The 12,231-nt window shown below is 37.5% G+C and overlaps 1 pseudogene across 1 annotated transcript; it reads right to left on the minus strand.

Moving 5' to 3' along the window:
- Positions 1 to 9,622: 9,622 nt before the first annotated feature.
- Positions 9,623 to 10,137, minus strand: LOC309800918 (large ribosomal subunit protein uL1-like; annotated as a pseudogene). The gene has a single exon. The product of its transcript is annotated as a large ribosomal subunit protein uL1-like (transcript).
- Between the last annotated feature and the right edge of the window lie 2,094 nt (positions 10,138 to 12,231).

A 12,231-nucleotide genomic window follows, 5' to 3' on the forward strand; every position in this document is an offset into this window, starting at 1 on the left:
ATTGTCAGTCCAGTTCTGTAAGAATGTTTGCTCCCATCCATAAGGTAGTGGAATGTTCAATCAGTCTCTCTCGTGGGAAAGTTAGGTCATAACTGTAAGTGTACCAGCAAAATTGAATTAAGCAAAGAGATTTCATTAGTATTTATAGCCAGAAGGCATCTGTAAAAGTACAGGGCAAAGAAGTTATGTGGAAGTCAAAGGAGAAAAAAAAATGGGTTTCTAGTGACAAAGGCGAATCTGAAAGAGGTATAAGTGGATAATGAATAAGAGCTATTGAACACTACTGCAAAGAGGGAGTTGCAAAGATGTCAAATATTGATTTTCTTGTGTATGCCTTTGGACTACATATGTAATTGTTTGGATTTGCTGTCTTCATGGTACAACAATATTTGTTGTTGAAGGTTAAAAAGCATGATGTGAAATAAACTAAAAACTAGAAACATGTTGGAGAATTGTAATAATCCTCCACTCAGTATCTCATTAAGAGATTTCTGTATTTTCTTGCAAAAGAACACTTTCAATGAACAAAAATGTTCTATATTTTTCAAACAGAACACAAGATCCTTATTATTAATTATGTTATTGAAAATTATTTGACTTGCAGCATCACTTTAAATTAAACTAGGTTCTCTACTTCCTTATTTTATTGAATGGATATTCTTAAACCATATATCTAATTTTGAAAGTACAGTTAAATTATACTTTATTTTTTCAGTATGATTACAAGTAATCCAATTAAAGCTAAACTGATAATAAAAAACTGATGTTACCCCTTTAAGAGAAATAATTCCTATAATATTTCCTTTTCACTGCTAAAACTCCAGAAAGAAAACTCTTGTATTTTAAAGTCTATATAAGTATATAAATTTAATAACAAATTGCAAACTCAAGTAATCAAATTAACAATCAAGCTAGTATGGTCATTAGACAAACAAAATACTTTTTTCTGCTGTTTTCAGAGGTTATTTTCCCTTTGAACATTCAAGTCTTAACAAAGAATGTTGACTATCATAATGCTCTTTATAAATAACATATTCACTTGTTTCTTTTATCTGACTTTATTTGATTATTTATTAGGCTCTTGAATCATATTTATTAATATTACCTTGTTCTCCTTCCTACTTCAGGGAGTTTAGAAACAATAGCAAACTCTCCAGTTGGATTTTATTGTGCTTAAAACCACAATGACCACAAACTGAAAAAAGAAAGAAAAAAAAGTATGAGATGTTTAAGCATTAGAGGTGGACAGGGGTACAAATAAAGAACAGTATAATATATGGCAGAAGCCTATCATTTTACCAGTGCAGAAAATACTAGATAGGACAACTGCAGAGAAAAGAATTTCTGCAGCACAAATTTCTGATTTTATTTTCAATGTCTCACTTTTAACGTTAGTAAATATTTACTAGCAAAGTAAAACAGAGTGACAACGTTGAGTCTATGTGAAATCCAAGACATTCTTTTTCCAGTGTTTTGGAAGCATGTAGGACACAAAGAAGATAATCCAGCAGTAATGGCAGCTCCTCTCTGAGGTAAGTACTTGTGAGGAACAAAACATAATTCAGTTGCACTCTTCTTTTCTGAAAAGGTTGCTTGTGGAATATCCATCATAAAGTCATTTCTGTTTCTTAAGAGCTATTAGTGCCTGGCCCCTTGGCTTCATCAAGACACTCTTTTTCAATACATTCTTTTATTTTAGACTTCATCCCACTTCTCAGCTACAACAGGGCACTTTGCAATTTCTCAGCTCCTGAGGGAGATGTTAGCCACGCCCCCCGATGACTGGCATGCAAGGACAAGGTAGCAAAGGAGAGGAAGGTGGATCTGTTGACATGAAGTCAAAAGCATTTCTTAAACCCCAGAGGTTAAAAGGGAGTTTGGCCAAGCCTCTGAGACAGAGTACTATATCATTCAGCTGACACTAACAGTACCATGATCCCCATTAGGAGGGCATGGGTCTCCCACCCGTTAATCTCACCCAGTGTTCTGGGGAAGCTAAAGAAGCCAGAAGTTTTGAGAGTCCCTGCCACCAGACCCCAATGTTGCCTAAGCAAGCATTAAGAGATTATGGTAATAATAGGTTTGCTTACACCAAATAAAAGGTTTCATTAATCAAGCTATATTGAGATAAACCTGTCACTGGACAGAGGAGACCAGAAATCAAATGCTGTGAAAGTCCTGACAGATTGTTAAATAGAAACCCTTTAAAACAGAATTTAATTTACTGTGATATTATAGATATTTATGCATCAATAGGCAAGTGCAGATTGAGTTCAGAGGTCGGCTCTGGTACTTGAAAAATAAAAGCACAGGATGAAACAAAAGGTGACAGTTACCTTTGTCTGAATTAGGGTTCATTAGACTAAATGGAAAGGTTCTAACTGATTCATGTAGGGAACTGAAGCACAGCATGGGATGTGGTGTGCAATATTGGATAACAGGCAAATCCAATTAAGGGATCTTCGTTCTGTTAAAGACTTGTCTACAAAAACAAAAAACAAAAACAAAAAAAACCCCAAGGGCCAGCCAGAGAACAGCCCGGGCGGTGGTCTGTAGTGGCCCTCTTTCACACTGCAGTAGGAGAATATATTTCCTTCATGGCATCACGGTTAGAAGTGCTAGATTTGGGAGTCAGATAGTCCTGAGTTCAAATCACAGCTCTGCTACTTACCAACTGTATGACTTTTGGCAAATGACCTCACTTGCGCCTCAGTACCCTAATCAGTAAAACAGAGGTATTACCAATATTAACTTCATAGAGCTGTTGTAAGGATTGGAAGAAAGTTTGCAAAGCACTTAGCACAGTGGCTAGCAGTGCTCAACAAACCATAGTTATTAATTCTTCCTTTTCCTTCTCTTTTCTTTCTCGCCTTTTTCACTTCTTCCAGTCCCTTTCTTTTTGTCTTTTGCCCCTCTTCCTTTTCTCTTTTACCCCCGCCTGTTCCACAGCACCAGTTACCAGCACCACCAGGACCTCCAGGCATTGTGCAGCCTCCTGGGATCCAAGGGACTGCTGACCTCTGGTCTGCAGGCAGAGTTCAAAATGAAGTCATGAAAGGTCTGTTCATTCATACTGCTTCATTCATGAAAGACTGTTGGAAGTTTCCTTGGCTCTAAAATGTCTGAAACTTGCTTGTTCAAACTAAAATAATTAAGTTCCAGATTCTACCAAATTGATCCACAGGTGCAATCTTTCGTTCCAGTCCAGTCAGCACTTTGCCACAAATTCCTTACTGACCAGTAGCTAAAATAATTGTGACAAATCACTAAGGAGATTGGTTTAATGAATTTTTTCAGAGTCCCACACCCTAAATGTTTATTCTTACAGTTTTACATTATGTAGTTCAGTCTCCTAATTCATGTTTCCAACACTTCTATACTTCCTGGGTTTTGTTTTGCATTTTATTGTTTCTTTTTCTTAGTGTCTCTGTTTCATTCTATTTATCCTGGTTGAAAGAAAAAGGAAGGTTTTTTTTTGTTTTTGTTTTTTTTTAGTTTTGGCTGTGTTGGGTCTTCGTTTCTGTGCGAGGGCTTTCTCTAGTTGCGGCGAGCGGGGGCCACTCTTCACCGCGGTGCGCGGGTCTCTCACTGTCGCAGCCTATCTTGTTTCGGAGCATAGGCTCCAGACGCGCAGGCTCAGCGGCCATGGCTCACGGGCCCAGTTGCTCCACGGCATGTGGGATCTTCCCAGACCAGGGCTCGAACCCTTGTCCCCTGCATTGGCAGGCAGATTCTCAACCACTGTGCCACTAGGGAAGCCCAAAAGGAAGTTCTTTTTATTTATTTTTTTGGAAGTTCTTTTTATTTATTTTTTTGGAAGTTCTTTTTAAAAAGAGGTTTGAATAATATCTCAGTGAATAAATGTGGTGGAAAGGGTCTCTGTAGAAAAACAGAGACCTTACCAATACATGAAAGTTAATAGGCAGGCAGCATACAGTCTTGTTATTACCCCTTGTGTCTAGAAAACAGCCAAGATGGATTCAAAATGCTACAAAGCAGCTGTGCAACTTTGAGAAAGTCATTTGTCGTCCGACGCTGACTTAGGTTCTCCTCCTCTATACTCTGCATGTTTTCTGTGAATACCTGTATCAGAACTCTTCCCCCACTACTGAAATTACTCGCCCCGTCACTAACCTATAAACCATTCATTGGCAGAGATATCTTGTTCATCTATGTATTCTCTGGCCAGCAGTGGTGTTCTTGACAAACATTTGTTGAATTGATCAAAAATATTCATATCTAGGCCTGAGTTAAATGATCCATTGAAACCCTCTCCAAGTTGATTAATTGAAGATGGCATAATTAACCTGTGTGTAAAGATAAAATGACTCAGACCACTTGAAACGATTTAATATTAAAACAATAGCTTTCCAACCTGAATGTCCATTGATAGATGAATGGATAAAGAAGATGTAGAATATATATATATATATATATATATATATATATACACACACATACACACAATGGAATACTACTCAGCCATAAAAACAATGAAATAATGCCATTGCAGATGGATGAACATAGAGATGGATGGATGAACACAGAGATTATCATACTAAGTGAAGTAAGTCAGACAGAGAAAGACAAATATCATATGATATTACATGTATGTGGAATCTTAAAAATGATACAAATGAGGAACTTCCCTTGTGGCCCAGTGGGTAAGACTACACGCTCCCAATGCAGGAGGCCCAGGTTCGATCCCTGGTTGGGGAACAAGATCCCGCATGCATGCCACAACTAAGAAGCCTGCATGCTGCAACTAAGAGTCCACATGCCACAACTGAGAAGTCCACATGCCCTAACTAAAGATCCCATGTGCCACAACTAAGACCCCGCACACCCAAATAAATAAATAATAAATAAATATATATATATTTATTTATTTAATGATACAAATGAACTTATTTACAAAACAGAAATAGGCTCAGACATAGAAAACAAACTTATGGTTACCAAAGGGGAAGGTGGGGGAGGGATAACTTAGGAACTCAGGATTGACAGAAACACACTACTATATATAAAATAGATAAGGGCTTCCCTGGTGGTGCAGTGGTTGAGAGTCTGCCTGCCGATGCAGGGGACACGGGTTCGTGCCCCTGTCCAGGAGGATCCCACATGCCACAGAGCGGCTAGGCCTGTGAGCCATGGCCGCTGAGCCTGCGCGTCCGGAGCCTGTGCTCCGCAACGGGAGAGGCCACAGCAGTGAGAGGCCCGCGTACCGCAAAAAAAAAAAAAAAGATAAACAAAAAGGACCTACTGTATACCACAGGGAACTATATTTAATATCTTGTAATAACCTATAATGGAAAAGCATCTGAAGAATATATACATGTGTATAACTGAATCACTTTGCTGTACACCTGAAACATTGTAAATCAACTATACTTCAATTCAAAACAAAACAAAAACAAGGAAACACAATAGCACTCAGTAAACTTCTCCTTAAAAGGAAGTTTCCTCAAACATACCTCTCTCTTTTGAATTTGTTGGTGTCATTTTGGACTTAGTCTTTACTTAGTATTTTAATAGAGCCATATTTTAAAGAGAAGTGAAAGAAGAAAAGTATGTTTCAATTCTTAGCTACCACCACTTCCTCCAATAACTACATCATTTAATTTTTCTGTTCTTCAGTTTCCTGTTTAAAATGAAAATACTGAAGATAGGCCAAGTATTCATATAGTTTTTGTTTCTAAGTCAAATAAAAACATAATAAAAACATCTCATCTCATAATAAAAATATCTACATCTATTGTTATTATAATTACCTTTAAATTGAGAATGTTCAAATTCTGTCTTGTAAATTATATTAGTTATCTATTGCTGTGTAACAAACTATCCCCCAAATTTAGCAGCTTAAAACAACAAGCATTTATTATCCCACATGGTTTCTGGAATCAGGAATCTGAGTGTGGCTCAGGTGGGTGCTTCTGATTCAGGGTCTCTTGTAAGGTTGCAGTCAAGCAATCAGCTGGTGCTACAGTCATCTGAAGGGTTGACCAGAGCTGAAACATCCTTCCAAGATGGCTCACTCACATGGGGATTAGCAGAAGACCTCAACCAGTTCCTCACTGGTTTTTGATAGAAAGCCTCGGTTCCATGCCACATGGACCTCTTATAGGGCTGTCCTAGCATCCTCATAACTAGCAGCTGGCTTCCCCAGAGTGAGGGATACAAGAAGTACAGGGCAGAAGCCACAATGTCTTCTATGAGGTAGCCTCAGAAGTGATATAACATTATGTCTGCCGTATTCTGATGGTCACACAAACAAACTCTGACGCAACACGGGAGGGGACTATACAAGGCCATGACTGCCAGGAGGTAAGGGATCATTGGGGACCATCTTGGAGCCTGGCTACCACAGCAATAAAAATGAATATCTACACCAATGGAGCAGGGAAGAAATGATTCTTAGTTGTTCAGAGGGTGGAAAGCCAGAGTCCAAATGACTTCCTCAGAACTGAGATTAAACTCTACTAAACCACCTCAAATAATAAAGTAAGTAAGTGGATGAACTTGGGGTTCTGACTCCTTATTCAAGTTCAAACTTCTCCATCAAAACAACTCACCAAAAACATATTCACTTCCCCAACTTCACCTACAACTGCAGCACTTGAGGTTGGGGGAAAATCACATTTCTCCTACACAATAAGCAACATCAATAACCAAGACATAAAAATGAACCCCACCCATGGATATAGAAGCTAACAGACACAGACTGGATATTCAGTGGACAGCACTTAATTTTTATACCAGTTCTTTTTTTAAAAATTTTTTTTTAATTTTTTTTATTAGTTTCTGCTTTATAACAAAGTGAATCAGTTATACATATACATCCGTTCCCACATCCCTTCCCTCATGCATCTCCCTCCCTCCCACCCTCCCCATCCCGCCCCTCCAGGCGGTCACAAAGCACCGAGCTGATCTCCCCGTGCTCTGCGGCTGCTTCCCACTATCTATCTACCTCACGTTTGTATACCAGTTCTTTTCCACATCTTAGCTAGTTACACAAGGATCATATGAAACTAGATTCTTTGATTCTCAGCTGAAGAGTACAAAAGTCTGAAACCTGTGGATTTGATAAATCCCCTTCCAACAAACAATAAATCTTCCTCTCCCCCAAAAGATAATTTTCCCTATACCCTACTTCCTATATCCTGCCAGGTAAAAGGAAAACTGGGAATTGAGACCTGGGTTCTAGCTCCAGCTCTATTATTAATTTGCTGTGTGATCTCTAGCAAGTCACTTGACATCTCTGCTCTTCAACTTTAAAGAGGCAGAAGTGGATCAAAAAAACTCTTCCAGGGCTAAAATAAATCCTATAATTCTGATTCATTTGTGCTTTCAGATGAACCCAGCTTGCTTATCCTTATCTACTGTCATTTGTGACTCTAATTGCATTGATTTCTTACTACATTGTGTCAGGAAGCAATAGGACAAAGGCCATATCGGAATTTATATTAGGGCTTTATCCATCCCACCCCTTCACAAAAATACTGCTGGAAAACGCTCTCTGATATTCACTGTGGGAAGCTCAGCAGAAATGAAAATACTCAGCCAGTAAGGTAAAACTATTCTGTGACCAATGGAACCAAATTGGAGATAAATTTAGGTATGTGGCTATAAAAACCAATTTTTAAAAAATGGTTTTAACAAAAATTAATGATTGCTTGTAGACAGAGACAGGAAGATGTCTTTCCCCAAAGGATTCACAAAGTTTGGCAGCTTGATGAAAGGCAGAGGAGTATGATTCCATGGCAGTAGAGGAAATGATACCCTCATCAGCTGGCAAACAATTTTCCTCAGAGGAGGTACTGACACAGCTAAGTCAGGCCAAAAATTATGAATGTCCCTGAATTCCCATGGGAAGAGTGCAGTGCAAAGAAAGAAGTCTCATCTATTGATCCTAGACTAGTCTGAAATAGAAAGGGAAGCCCTTTAACAATTTCCAAAGAAAGAATGGGAGAGAAGTAAGAAAATTAGGGAAAGAATAAAAGTAAGAAAAAGAAAGGGTCGAGAAAGAAAAGGACAGGAAAATGCATGAATGAAAGAAAAAAGAGCAAAAAAGGGGAAAACTTGTCCATGACTAGACACTCATCAAGGGAGCCCTGATTGTCTTGTTCAATAAGGACCCTCTACCACCTACCAAAGTGCCTGGTATAGAACAGGTGCTCAGTAGATGCTGAATGAGTGAAAGAACGAGGATAAAGCAACAAAGAAAGAACAGTTTGGAAGAAGGCAGGATATTCATTGGCTTCCAGCTGTGTACTTACTCCAGCCAAAAATCTCACAGCTGAACAATAGATGTGAGCAAATGAGAGAAGGTAAATGGATCAGTACAAATCTATTACCCCTCTGGAAAAAAAAGAATGAAAACACACGTCCTACTGCTACATACTTTGTCACTCTTTCAATTTTTCTTCTGTATTTTAATAATCTGTATCAGGTAAGCACCTACTAAATATTTTAGTATCTCATGTTTAAAAAAAGAAAAAAATAACATTTTTTATTTGTATACCAGTTCAAAAAAGTTTAATGGTTCCAAAAGAAAAGCATTTTACTTGGACATAGACACCATACAATCCTCTATGTCTTTCTTAGGGCTCTATCAATATTTCAGTATTAAAATAAAATTGTCAAGAAAATGCAACTGAGTGAAACAAAGAGCATTTAAATGTTTTCTAGGATTTTTATCCTTCTGCAGAGTAAGGTATCTGTTTACAAATTTGGTTCTTTTGGTTAAATACAGACACAAGATCAAATTACATTGCAGTTTGAATTGTCAGTTCATTCCCTTCCACAGATTATTTTAGATATTGTTCTAACACAACTATCCCTTCAGGACCAATCAGATTGCCATGGTAATTGATCAGTGACCACAGTTGTTGCAACTTTGACACGGGAGTGACCACGGTTCTAGGTCAGCTTTCATTTCACTGAGAAATGAAGACACATTAACAAAAGTGGGAGTGGGACCACACACACACAAACACACACACACACACACACAGAATCAGAAACACAATATCTGTTACAGAGAGGAAATAGAAAGAATAGCATCCATTCCAAGATCTCATAAAGACTCAGATTAAAAATATTATTATTTTTTTCTTCCATCATTCCTCTCTTTTAAGAACATGGAAAAAGTCACTTCCGCACAGCATTTTAATCAGATATGCCTTTCTTTTCAATGAATTATATTCCTAAGTGGAAATAAACCAGATAGCCTGCTAATAACCTATGCAATGTTTTTGCAAAGTGCATATTTTGTGGAAAATAAATATTTTAGAACAAGACTGAGGGATTAATTTTTTCTCAATAAAATGAATTTCAAATTATCTAATTTTATGTCAGCTTAATGTAAATATTTTAATAGAGAAACTATAAACATGTTTATAATATAAGCCACCTTATGATGAATTGAAATGCATATGTAAAATGAAAAAAATACACATACCAATTGAATCAGGCATCAAATGTCAATAAAGACTGTTCCCTGACCACCCACATGCTAAGTAGAGTAGGATAAAAATGAGGTGAGACACTCAAGGGTATCTAATACAAAATCGTATATATTCAAGCAATAAGTTTTGTATGTTCACATTTTAATGGTGGCAGTATGGTTTATTAAGCTGTGCCTTAGTACAGGTGCTGGGGCTTGCCCATGGTGCTCTTAATGTACAAAGTCCCGCTATTCTGCCAATTTTTCTTGAGCAACGACACCAGGAAGTTGACAGCTAAGTGGATGTTGTACACAAGCTCATCATCTGTCATATTCATGTGGCCAACAGCCACTGCCAGACACAGCACCTTCTTCATCTGGAACTTGATCGTGGACTTCACTTCATCAACTTTGGCCACCATGTTCTCATTTTGGGTCAGCAAGGAAGGGAACTTGCCAGCCTTATTCAGATCTGGGCCCAGATTCATGGGATCTGCTTGATCAGAGACTCTGAAGCCAAAAAGGCATCCTACTTCTTGGCCAGCTTCTTGACCAGTTTCTTATTCTTGTTGAGTTTCTTCAGAGCCTCTATGTCCATGTGGTGGATATCCACAGCCTTGGCCTCATCACATGCTGCTGGTCCCCCAGAACCCATATGGAGAACTTGGGGAGAGGAGTGGACTTAAGCCTGACAGTGCCCGAGAAGTGTTTGTCCTCTGAGGGTCATAGTTCTTCATGCTGATCTGAAGCTCCACCGTCTCCAAAAACTTCTTGCGCTTGCGCTGGTTACCGTGCAGGACTTCCCGCACCACCTCCATAGAGGGTGTCTCAGGAGACTTTGCAGTTCATAGTGCCTCGTGCCGCGATAACCGGAAAAGAGGGAGGGAGCAAACTTTTAAATGAAGCAACATTACATCCTAAGAGGAAGCCAAAATATTAATTTTTAAATTCATTTGAGTAATTTTCCTTATGTGGATTTGCATTCTTATCTAGGGCTTCTCAATCAGTATTAATTAAAAATTGTAATAACTAATATTTATTGAGCACTTAATATCAGGCACTAACCTTAGCACTTTATATACATTATTATCTCATTTAATTCTAAAAATGCTCTTAAGTAAATAAATTACTTTCCCCACATTAATGGTGAGGAAACCGAGACTTCTGATAATACAATGATCTAAGATATCCAAAATTAACCATCCAGTATAAAGACATAGAAATGCTAGAAAAAATAAAATAAACATTATTTTTAAAGTATGACTGAGAAGGAAGGAGGGGAGGGAGGATAAACTCCATCCATCCTAGGTGCCCAAAATGAAGAGGTAAGATAGGGTGGAGCTTTAACTGCCTTGGAGAAAACTTGGTCCCAGTAACCTAAAGGGTTACTGGGACCAATATTCATGCAATTTTTAATTTTAATATTAAAAATATTTAATATTCATGCAGGAAAAAAGAAATGAGGATTTGGGTGTGCATGAGGAGCTAAGAATCCTTAGATAAAGCCAAGACCCTCAAATGGCAGCTCTTTCTGGTAAGAGATGAACTAGAAAAGAAATATGTTTACCAGGACAAGGTGAGAAAGGAGCTTGTCTATCTCTTTTCAGCTTTAAGTTGGAGGAAAAACCCTTCCCCCTAAATTCAAAATTTCAGGCCTGTGCCTCTCATAAACTTGGGGATAAAATGAATATAATATGCATGATTTAGGAAGCCTCAAATTGAGAAGTTAACACAATGACTGAGCTATGATTGGTGATCTCTCTGAAGCAACTGTAGAAGCAAAAGCAAAAAAAAGCCTCAATAAAGATAATCTCACAACAAAATATGTGAGAAAACAATCCACATTGAGCAAGAGTCCACATCCAAGAACTTGAAATAAAACAACATTATGAAAGAGAATATGGAAAAAGGAATAAAGCCATCAAAAAGAAGGTACTATGAAAAAGAATAAATTGATTAAGGAGGAAAATAAAACTATACAACTTTTTTTTTAATGTTAGTACTTTCAGAAATAAAAAATTAAACTCTTTAAAGTGAAAACTCAAGAAATGGGTTGAATGAAAGATTAAGCCAGTTAGTTACCATATGTCTGCACAAAAACTTGTACATGGCTATCCATAGAAGTATTATTCATTATAGCCAAAAAGTGGAAACAACTCAAATGCCATCAACTGAAGAATGAACAAAATGTGTTATATCCATACATGGAAATATTATTTTTCCACAAAAAGGAATGAAGTTCTGATACATGTTATAACATGGATGAACATTTAAAACATTACGCAAAGTGAAAGGAGCCAGACACAAAATGCCACATATTATATGATTACAATTATAAGGAATGTCTAGAATAGGCACATAGGCAAGTCCACAGGGACAAAAAGTAAATTACCAGATGCCAGGGCTGGAGAGAGAAAGGAATGGAGAATGATTGCTAATGGATATGGGGTTTCATTTCCAGGCAATAAAAATGTTTTGGAATTAGAAAGTGATGATGGTTGCACAACTTTGTGAACATACTAAAAATCACTGAATTGTATATACATTTTAAAAGGGTGAATTTCATGGTATGTGAATTATATTTCAATTTTTTAATAACTTTAAAAATACAGTAGACAAGAATTTTTCAGAATTGATGCACTCAAGACACAATGAGTCTCAAACAGGATAAATGAAATTAAAGACACAATTAGCAGAGTGTAAGAAACCACAGAACACCAAAGATAAACAGAAATATCTTCAGAATAGCCAGAAAGAAACATAAGTTATTCACAAAGGAAAAATAC

The sequence above is a fragment of the Mesoplodon mirus genome, assembly GCF_964341445.2.
Source record: "Mesoplodon mirus genome assembly, chromosome: 3".
NCBI lineage: Eukaryota > Metazoa > Chordata > Mammalia > Artiodactyla > Ziphiidae > Mesoplodon > Mesoplodon mirus.